Here is an 11,439-nt window from a genome sequence, read left to right as displayed (position 1 = left end):
TTCCTTCCTTCCTTCCTTCCTTCCTTCCTTCCTTCCTTCCTTCCTTCCTTCCTTCCTTCCTTCCTTCCTTCCTTCCTTCCTTCCTCTTTCCTTTCTCTTTCTCTCTTTCCTTCCTTTCTCTCTCTTTCTTTTTTTTCTCTTTCTCTCTCTCTTGCTTGCTTGCTCTGTCACCCAGGCTGGAGAGCAGTGTTGCGATCCAGGCTCACTGCAACCTCCGCCTCCCAGGTTCAGGCAATTATCCTGCCTCAGCCTCCCAAGTAGCTAGAATTACAGACATCTGTCATCACGCCCAGCTAATTTTTGAATTTTTAGTAGAGATGGGGTTTCACCATGTTGGCTAGGCTGGTTGAACTCCTGACCTCAAGTGACCCACCCCGTCAGCCTCCCAAAGCACTGGGATTATAAACATGAACCACTGCCTGGCCTTAATCATGTTTTTTTCTATTATGACTCCCCATTACACAAAGAATACCATTTAAACTTCATAACTAGCTTTCAAGACCCCTCCATGATCTGGTTCCAATTTTCCTCATAATATTCTACTATCCTCCATTGTATACCCTGAATTCCAGCAAAAATAAACCACTCACCTTCTTTGTTCATGCTTTCCCCTCTGTTTATGATGTTCTTCCCCAAGTCACCATTGTAAACTCTAAGCAATCTCAAAGACATTGTCGGACTACCACTTCTTCCATAAAGTGGTCCTTGATCTTTATGGCTGAATGTAACATTTTAACCTTCTGAAATCTCATAATAGCTACCATTAATTGTGCATAACTGTATCTACAAGATCCTCTATTTATCCAATACTGTCTACGAATGGGAAATACTGCATCTGGCCTATGCTGTTGGAGAGAAAGGCTGCACAGGAAGTCTGGCTTACACATTTCTGTTGTATAGCTGGAGTATCTCCAGTACCATTTAGATCCCTTTACTCTGGGCCCATCTTTAAATCATAATTAATTATCCAGTTCACCTAGTCATTGGCCTTTTGGCTTTTCAAACTCTGGTAAGCTTGGTGTGCATATATGCCAATCTCCTTGGACCTGACCATCTCTAGGTCCAGGATCTTTATAGCTGAGAGCGGATTGTGAGCCATAATGATCTAACCTAGCTCTCCTGCACAGTGGGAACTTCTTGGGAATCCAGCAAATTAATTTCTGATATCTCTGACCATTCTATAGCCTTTATCACATATTCTTTCATTTTGGTAAACATTGAAGTCTTTTATGTCATGTATAGCTTTCTTCATGTGAGTTTCTTAAATATCTAAACTATATTTTCTTGAGGGTAGAACCTGGCTAGGACACAGAGCACCTTCCTGAATAGTAGCTGTTCAGTAAATATCTGTTGAATAGGTTTTTTTTTTTTTTTTTTTTTTGAGATAGTCTTGCTCTGCCCCCCAGGCTGGAGCACAGTGGCACAATCTGGGCTCATTGCAACCTCAGCCTCTCTGGTTCAAGCAATTCTCCTGCCTCAGCCTGCTGAGTTAATGGGATTACAGCCACGCACCACCACACCCAGTTAATTTCTGTATTTTTAGTAGAGATGTGGTCTCGAACTCCTGACTTCATGATCCACCTGCCTCAGCCCCGCAAAGTGCTGGGATTACAAGTGGGAGCCACCATGCCCGGCCAAATAGATTTTTTAAAATGTGTTTCATTTTCTCTCAATTTCTCTACTATTCTCAGTGTGGGGTGGGGGAGAATGACCTAAACCAAATTTTTTATTATAAAGATACTCTGCAAATGTGCAAGAAATATATCCCTCACTCCATTGCCTCCCTTGGAACAGTCAATTCTCATCACAGTTCCAAACCAAATTATAACACATGGAAATCCAGTGGTGCCAACCATTTTAATAGTAAATGCCTTACCACTGTCATCTACCTGTTCATTCATGGATTTAACAAACAATACATGTCATTTGTGTCATACCTCATGCAAGACACTGGGGATCAAAAAGAATTAAACATAGTTCCTATTCTCAAGGAGCTCACGGTTCACTGAGACAGACTATCAACCAATAATGTAATTCAACATGGTAGGCTGAATAATGTAAATATGTTAGAGATTTATACCAGGTTTTTATAGAAGCACTTATGGAATCTTCATCCAACCCTTTGTGTAGATGGAGGACTTTTGAGAGGAGTCAGGAATGTTGACTCAGGAAGAGTTTCTTAGAGGACTTAGTGCCTGAGCCTGACCTTAAGAAGGAGTAGGAGTAAAGGAGGTTGGGGAGGGGACAAAAATGCTTGAAGTCCTGTCAGTTGTCAAAGTAATGGAACAAGAGTCCATGCCGCATATCAAGATGTGGAAATTACCTGGCTTGACAAATTTCAGTTCATCTTCAGCCCTTTATCATGAGAGTTGGACAATTTAGCCAGGCCTAGAAATGGAAACCTATTAGTAGCTTTCTAGTCAAACTCTCTTTCACAGTATTATCTTCTGTCCCAACCTTCAGGCAACCATGTGCCCACTGTATACATGAAATTAGCCTCTCTGATATTTAGAAGCTCTACTGTGAACATATAATTGTTTCCAGCTTGTTCCTCCCAAATGAGTTGTGCACTTGAAACACTTATAGTATAATGAGTATTACATTAAGATATAATACAGGTAGAAAGTCTTTGATTCACACAAGTTTTCTCCTATGTGATTTAATATATGAGAACATTCAAGTTTATGACAGCCAAATCATTTACAATGAGACAGATGTTAAGTTATGTGTAATCTAGTATCCTCTACCAAGTCAAAGAAAGATTAATTCACTTATTTTGACCATATAAATATTTTTCCAGTTTAAATGGAATAACAAATTTCTTCCCTATATTACTTCCTATTCCAAACATTATTTTATTTCTATTCTTTTTTTTAATAACTTATATTGAATGTTAGTAAAATTACTATCATTTTAATAGCAACTCTTATTTGTTTATACTACTGTGTATGGGGTAGGAAATGCTACCCCATACACAGTCTATACTTTATTAAAATTATTATATCATTACATACTTTGTAAAGCACTTATAATATTACCTGGCATATATTGGTACTAGATTAGTGTCTATTAAATTTAGGTCTAAATTCCTTAATCTAAATTATTCAGTTGCAGAATTTTGAAGCTGCATGGAATATTAGAAATAACCTGCTCCAAATCAATCATGCCACTTGTGTGGAAACTGAAACCCAGCAGAGCTGTCACTTTCTCAAGGCCATCCTACTGTTTATTATTGGTGCCTGGCCTAGAGTCAAGGTCTTTGAACTCCTGGGTCTTTGCTAAGCTCACCACACCCAGCTGAACCCATTTTTTAAGTAACTTTAAAAAATTATATGAAGTGCTTGTAAATGGAATATATGCTTTTTAACAAATTTACTGGCTGGGTACAGTGGCTCATGCCTGTAATCCTAACACTTTGGGAGGCCGAGGCAGGTGGATTCCCTGAGCTCAGGAGTTCGAGACCAGCCTGGGCAATACAGTGAAACCCCATCTCTACTAAAATACAAAATATTAGCAGGGTGTGGTAGTGTGTGCCTGTAATCCCAGCTATTTGGGAGGCTGAGGCAGGAGAATCTCTTGAACCTGGGAGGTGGAGGTTGCAGTGAGCCACCATTGTGCCATTGCAGTCCAGCCTGGGCAACAGAGTGAGACTCCATCTCCAAACAAAAACAAAAACAAAACAAATTTACTATGCTCAAGGTAGGCTTTGTAAAGGCAAGACACCTTAAATTATTTCAGAATTATATTCCCTAGTTCTTTCTTTCAACAAAATTCACCAACTACTCACTTTGTACCTGGCATTGTATGATCTAATAACCTGCCGTAATTTTCCAATGTTCTGGAGAATAATAAAGAAAAAAATGTATCATAAATGATAAATATAAAATGTAAAATTATTATATTTTCTAATTCCTAACAGAAAAAATTTCTCTTACTTAATTAGCTTTTAATATAATTCTATGCAAAATACAGTAAGAGACAAATCTGTTTCTGAAATGGCAAAAATACATGCCTCTTCCTTGGAATTATGAAACTGGAATTTATAAACTTTTAGAAATTAACTTAAAATGTTCAGGTTAACTTAATGTCAGATTCAAATGTGAAATACTCCATGAAACGGAATCTCCTATTTTTTCATACTCTCTGTGGTAGAACCCACACACAAGAGACTAATTTAGGTGCCCTCCAATCTTTCTTGGCTGCAAGACCATCAAAGTGCTGTGAAAATCAGGGAATAATAAACACCTCAGGTTATCAATTTGCCCTCTAAGCTGATGAGGGAACAGATATGTGCCATGAAAAAAAAAAAAAATTCTCAGAGGCCACCTAGCTACTGACAGTAATGACTCTGAATTTCAGTACCTACGGTGTCTTTGTTAATGTGAATCTGCAACACTTTCAGCAGTGACTTTCTAGCAGCCTGAAAAGGGGATGAGAAAAAATTTGGACTTTTGTATTGTCAAAATGTCTGCAGCCAGCACACTTTAAAGGACCACTGTTACCTACAAAAGCATGATAGCAACCATGTTTGTCCCTTCTCCACAAAACTTCCTCATCTCAAAGACTGCTCCTTGCTTTTAGCATACTTTTTCATTTATTTGAGTAAAAAGGTATGTATCTTTAAGCCTAATTTTGGGCCGTATACCGCCCCTCCTTCCCCCGTCTTCTCTGCATAGTAATTCAATCAAGTTACGTACTTTTTGAGCTTTAGTGTTGATCTTTTCAAACAGTCTCCATTTTCTTCCTTTTGATATCTGTGGTTCCTACATCCTCTGTGTGTGTGTGTGTACCTGTGTGACTGTGCTTAGCAAGTGAAGTAACCTCCACAACAGATGCAGTAAGTATTGGCTTCTGGGCATATTCATGCAAAGCCTTCCTCCTGGGTCTCCTGGGACAGTTATATTTCTTGGCTTCTTGGGAGAACCAAATTAAAGTTGTCTATAATACTTTAATGAAAATAAAATTCATCCCATCTCTAGGGAGAATGCAGTGTGGATGCAATATACTAAAAAGGGGTGATTTTTATAAAATAAACATTATCCCTCCCATATTGAAGTGGTAAAATGATGATGGGTGGGATATTGTTTCTAAACAATGCCAACATTTCTGAATGTAAAGAAAAAAAATCAGATGGTCATTTGGTTGTTTCCTTAGAAGTGAGTAGGTAACATTTAACATTGACCTAAAGCCATCACTTAACTGTTACCATCATGGAAATGTTAAAATTGGCAGACTACAATTTCTAGCCACCTTTATATTTCAGCAGTAATGAGAAAAACAAGATATGCAACTGCAAAGGGAAACTTTCACGGAAAGAAAAAGCAACAATAGATGACCTTATATTAAAAGAGAAGATAACCTTCCAAGCAAAGCACCACCATACCACTGTTTTTAATGGCTAAATTTTTATTGGCTCACTTTTCTCTCAGGTAATTATCACTCTCTAAAATGATGTTATTATTCATTTGATTATTGTCTAACTCCTCTATTAGAATAAAAACTGCCTGAGAACAGGAAACTTTTATGTTTAGCTCATCACTAGTTCCCAGCATTATGTGTACAGAATATGGCACATAATGCACACTTGAGAAATATAGATTGACTGACTGAATGAAAAAATAAAATATGACTTGCATCTAGAAATATTCAGCCCTCATGCAAAAGCTTCAATTTTATTTTGTTCCCCAAAAAAAAAAAAAGTATTTAAGTGGACAGTCTAAGCTTCTGCTTCATTCAATGTTTTTTTTGTTTTTTTGTTTTTTTAAAAACAAACAAAAACAAAAACAAAAAAACCGTAAAATATAGCTATGCAACCTTAGGGAAACCACTGAACCTCAGGACAGTTGTTCATATGTTTGTATTTGTACAGTGAAAGATTGAATTGTATAATTGCTAAGGTCCTTTCTGACTCTACAGGTCCAAGACTCTCTAATTTTAGGTAAATGTGAAGACATTTCAGAGAGTCTTTAGGCTATGATGTGCCTGCCTCTGTTCCTGGCAAGTCTTGTGTCATCTACAGCACTAAGACATACATTACATGCCCTAGCCCAGAAAGGCCAGCACTAGCTTGCACATGTGCAGTGGCCACAGTAGGAAAAAAACTAAGGCAACAATGACCACTGCTCTTACCATGTAAGGAACACAGCTCTGTGACCAAAATAGAGCTGAAGATAAGCTCTTAGCCCCACCACTTGTCACTGAGCAACTGTGGCTTGATTAGGCCCATTCATATCTCTACCACATTCCTCCAACATTCGTCGAGACATGCTTGTTCAGAGGTATATCTTCATTTGAAATAAGAAACTTCAAACTTCCCTTCATTAAACAAACATAATTTCTTCCCACGAACCCTCCAAAAAAAAAAGAGAAAAAAAAAAGCAGCCTGTAATTAATAATACTGAAAAAAGTAAGAAGTTCCTTCCAAGAATATCAAATCTAGCCTTTCATTCATAAAGCTCCAGTTACAAGCACTTGGAGAAGTCCCATGAGTACAGACTAGGATGTCCCTAGGAAAGGGACAGATAAACTAGAAAGACACCATCTTCCAGGCACCCAGGCTGGGGTTCAGCCCTCCATCAACTGGTTCCTTTGTGTAGTGCTCAGCAAACAACTCTATTCAGTGGCCATGGGTCTGAGGCCTTTCAAACTCAGGCTCTTTTCTAATACTTCATGTTGCCGCTCCATGTTCGAAGGATAATTATTCCATAATTTTAGGGATTTCTAACACTTAACTCTTGGGGTTCTTGGCATTTGGGGTTTTCTGGGCTAGTCCAGATTATTTAGAATCTTCTTGAGTAGACGCTATGAGGGCTGAGGGCCAGGTGGGCCTGTTCTGATTGGAGCCCCATGGTTCGGTGAAAGCCACTTGTCAAGCTGAGCAGATGCTTGTCTTACTGTGGTCTGCTGTGGGTAGTCACCATGTTTCCCAGAAAAGGCTCAGTCTCCCTTAGTTGCCAATATTTCCAGTTGCCACAAAGCCTCTTCGATAAAGAATAGAAGTCATGTCTAGCTCCATTCATTCTCAATATGTCCCTCTAGAGGGAGTTGCTCAGTCCTGCCATCACAATTAACTAGGACTTGACAGTCTTCTGACACCATTTAAAAGATGCCCCAGAATCTCTAGAGCTTCCAGTTGGGTCACACCATCAGAATAAGTGTGTGCTTTCCAAGCTGACTCTGAGGCTGTAAGATGACATTTACCAAGTCCCTGGCATGTGCCTCTTACTTCAACTTAGTCATCATGACAAGGCTGTGAAGACGGTATCATCATCCCCACTGGAATGCTGACGAAGTCGAGGGACAGGAAGCTTAAGTAACTTGCCCAATGTCATGTAATTAAGCCATAGTGCTAAAATTCAAACGCCAAAATCTGTTCTTTAAAACATATATTGCCTTTAAAATTCTGGCATACTATTTAAACAATTCTAATTACATTCCTTCTTCATATTTGTAATGGCATGGACAATGTCTCAGAGATAAGAAAAGGCCATTTGGGGTAAAATCACTGTTTTGGAAGTACAACAGATTTGTTCTCACTGCAAATTCATTGGAGGGCTTTATTCAAGTTGTCATTTTTCAGAGATTGGAAATGCTCAGTATCAAATATTTATTATTCAACTTGGAGCAGTTTCCCCTAGACAGGCATTTATACAAAACAGCGATGTTTCTAGGCCTGGCAGACTGCGTGGGGAGGGCCAGTATTAACATCCTGTGCCCTTAAGTATCCAGTGACATAGGATAAGTGCCATTGATAAAGTCTGCAAGAGGTAGATTGTGTTCTCTAGGGATGAGGAATGAAAGTCAAGCATGTTTTCTTGGAAGCAAAGAGCTCCCCAGTGGACATTTCCATTCCTACAGGCAGCCCCCAACCCAGTCCCATCCCATCCCAGAACATCTCCAGGCCTAGAAAGGCAAGTGAAGCTTCAGATCATGCTGGGCTCATCTGGAGCAGCCCAGAAGCCCTCCATCACCCTGAAGTCCACAGTTCAGGGAACGTCTCAGGCTGGGCCACTCTCAAGAAGCAGAGGTAAAAAGACTCATGGCTCCTCCACTCACCATTAGCCCACAGCACGGAAGGGAAAATGCCACTCCCTTTTCAGTCTGCCCTTTTGCAACTATAGTCCTCCTCAAAGCCTTCTTCGTTATCACTGTAACTTCATGTTAACTGCAGACATTATTCTTAAAGGATAACAATGAGCCCACAGTGTTATTTACCCTAAGCTCAGCATTGCTCCAGGGCTGGTCCTGGGCCAGGTGCCTCCCATGATTAGAGACAAAATTAGACATTTGCAAGGAAGACACTGCCACCAAAGGACTCTGGGGCAGGTGTCAGGGCCCCGGTGTAATTATGGAAAGATAATACCCACCCCAGGGACTACTTCATTTCTCATCCCTAAGGAGGTCTTCACCAATCAGAAAAGAGAATTCTTTAACAACAGCTCCCCACCCCCTGGTCAGGAACCACGCATAGCTTCTCAGAAAATGTTTCTGGGCAGGTGGTGCACAAAGCCAGAAAGGGAGATGAACTCCAGGCAGAACAGGAGACACAATAGCTCTGTGGCCCTGACCCTGGCTCGGAATCCGCCTGGTGCTCAAGCTAGGACTGTTTCACTGCAAGCTGAGGACCTGGTTTGCTCTACATTGTCCTGCCTTGAAGGCTGGCAAGAAGCTGAGCCTCTGGGCTCTGCCCACTGATATGACACTGGCTCTGGGAGGTCACCTCAGCGATGACAGATGCACATGGTGGCCATCTGTGGCCATCCCCGTCCTCAGGGATCCTTCAAACGAAGGTTAATGTGTGAAGTGGGAATCATAAAGTCAGAGACCTCCATGGGGCTTTGAGACAGTCTCTACATCTCCAGATGAACCACCTAAACTGCTCTGAGACAGCTATGCTCATGTGAATCATATTCACTCATTCTTTATTTTGCTGGTTATTAAAAATGTCAGACTCACTTTATAAAAATATAAGGGAGGCACTGAAAATCACCTGCAGTCCCACCACTCACTGCCTTAACCTTTTGGTGTTTTTCATTCCTGATTTCTTCCCATGAATGTATAGGAGGATCTATATAAATATACACAGTCACGTGTTGCTTAACTATGGGAGTATGTTCTGAGAAGTGCATCGTTAGGCAATTTCATTGTGTGCACATCACAGAGGGTACTTACACAAACTTACACAGCAGAGCCTACGGCCCACTTGGGCTGTATGGCACAGCCTATTGCTCCTAGACCACAAACCTGTATAGCATGTTACAGTACTGAATACTATGGACAAATGTAATACATGGTAGTTGTGCATCTAAGCATATCTAAACAGAGAAAAGTTACAGTAAAAATATGATACTATAATCTTATGAGACTTCCATCATATATGCAGTTCATCATTGACCAAAATGTTACATGGTACACAACTGTACTTTCTATATTGTTATATATAAACATACATCCTAAATAATAAATAAAAACATATATTTGCTATGTTTTTTCATCTTATTTCCTGAAGTCCCAGAAATGAAATAAACAGGTAGAAGAGATTAACTTTTAAGACTCCTGCCAATTTGCAGTCTCATCGTAAAGTCCTGAAGAGAGTGATTATATGCCCTCCTTTAGCTACCTGTGAAAATACTTATTAGAAAAGTGTGTCATGTTTAATGAATGGTATTGCCAATAAGAATGGGGGTAATGATCCTGCCTTTCCCTGCCAGAATGTTCTTCCTGACATCTGTACTAATCCCTTATGCTGATTGAACTTCAAACCTGTTCCTTCTTGTCATTTCAGGGAATAAAAACAGCACTTCCTACTGTGCCCCTGACTGGCTTCTATGAAGAAAACCTGTTGTCAAATCTCTGAGGCCCCGTTGGTGTCCTCTGATGCTGGCTAAATGGAGCCCCAATCATTTGCATTTGCTCAAGAATCAAATTGCTTAAGGCTCATATGCCCCGCTTCCCCTGCACAGGGCTCTTCTCCTGTGCATTCTCCAGCTTCTCCATCCCAGACAGAAAGCCTGTTCCTTCCAACAGACATCTTCAGTAAAGCCCTGAGATTACCTTGCTCACCCACAAGCAACATGCTCCTATTTATAAACTCGAACCTCAGCTTGGTACCACCCTGGAGTGCTGATTCACAGCATGTGACTGAATTGTATTTTGCCTCTACTGTAAATAAGTACAAAGAAAGAAGTTGGTACTGTCTATTTCCAAATATCCTTCGGCTCTTCACCAAGAGAAAACCTTCCTTCTATAAATGGATCCCAGATTGATCATGGATCTTTTCAGGAATATGAATGTGGTGAAGAAATGAGACTGATTTTAATGATGTACAAATTTAAAATGAAATAATTATAGCTAATGTCCTAAAGCCCTCATTTAGGAAATAGCCTTTAGCTTTCAATAGAATTTGCCTTTCTAATGATAAAATAATAATAACAGTATTTATTGGGCACTCACCATATGCCAGGCACTGTGCTAAGCATTTTGCTTCTGCTTATTTAATTCTTCATAGTAACTTTATAAAGTAAGTACCATGATTGCTCCATTTTTACAGAGGAGAAAACTGAGGAAGTGAATCTCCTTGTAGCAACACAAATGGAACTTAAAAACATAATGCTGGCTGGGCGTGGTGGCTCATGCCTGTAATCCTAGCACTTTGGGAGGCTGAGGTAGGCAGATCAGGAAGTCAGGAGTTTGAGACCAACCTGGCCAACAGAGTGAAACCCTGTCTCTACTAAAAATACAAAAAAATTAGCCAGATGTGATGGTGGGTCCCTATAATCTCAGTTATTTGAGAGGCTGAGGCAGGAGAATCGCTTGAACCCAGGAGGCAGAGGTTGCGGTGAGCCAAGATCCCACCATTGCACTCCAGCCTGGGCAACAGTGCGAGACTCCACCTCAAAAACAAACAAAAAAACTAAAAGCCTGATGTTTAGTTTTTTAAAAACTAAGAAGCAGAATGAAAAATACCACACAATATCATTTATAAAATTAAAAGACATGCATATTACACAATACACATTTTATAAAAACACAAACAGAATGTCAAACATGTTAGAGTGGCAATCTATGGAGAGGCCTTGCACACAGCAATGAGAACTACATGTCGTGAACTGAGCAGCATCACACCTCCACTCTGCACAGAGGTCCAACTACAAAAACAGTAACCCCAAAGCTTAGAGCAGGGAGATGGTAATGGACTGCTCTGGGTTACAGAGCCAGGCCTGGACTTGAACCCAGGTGTCTTGCACCTGCACCGAGTAGCAGGTTGTAACTAGTTGGTGAATCTTTAATTCCTGAAAATGTATCTGCCACATAGCTAAACCTCTTCAGGTTTCTACACTTTAAAGGCCTCTAGTCATAGCATGGTTATTTGATCTTGAGGGACATGTAGATCTGCTGTATTTATTGTATGGCAAGCCCAAATATGAACTAAACAACCAG

General features: G+C 40.1%; 1 protein-coding gene across 6 annotated transcripts in view; it reads right to left on the bottom strand.

Moving 5' to 3' along the window:
• TRIM55 (tripartite motif containing 55) overlaps positions 1–11,439 on the bottom strand; it is a 48,612-nt gene that overhangs the window by 26,646 nt on the left and 10,527 nt on the right. The gene's annotated exons all lie outside the window — the stretch shown is intronic.

The sequence above is a fragment of the Sapajus apella genome, unplaced genomic scaffold (assembly GCF_009761245.1).
Source record: "Sapajus apella isolate SASKATOON/1434 unplaced genomic scaffold, GSC_monkey_1.0 scaffold35, whole genome shotgun sequence".
Lineage (NCBI taxonomy): Eukaryota > Metazoa > Chordata > Mammalia > Primates > Cebidae > Sapajus > Sapajus apella.
The sequence above is the reverse complement of the archived record's forward strand: the minus strand, read 5'-3'. Positions and strand labels throughout refer to the sequence as shown.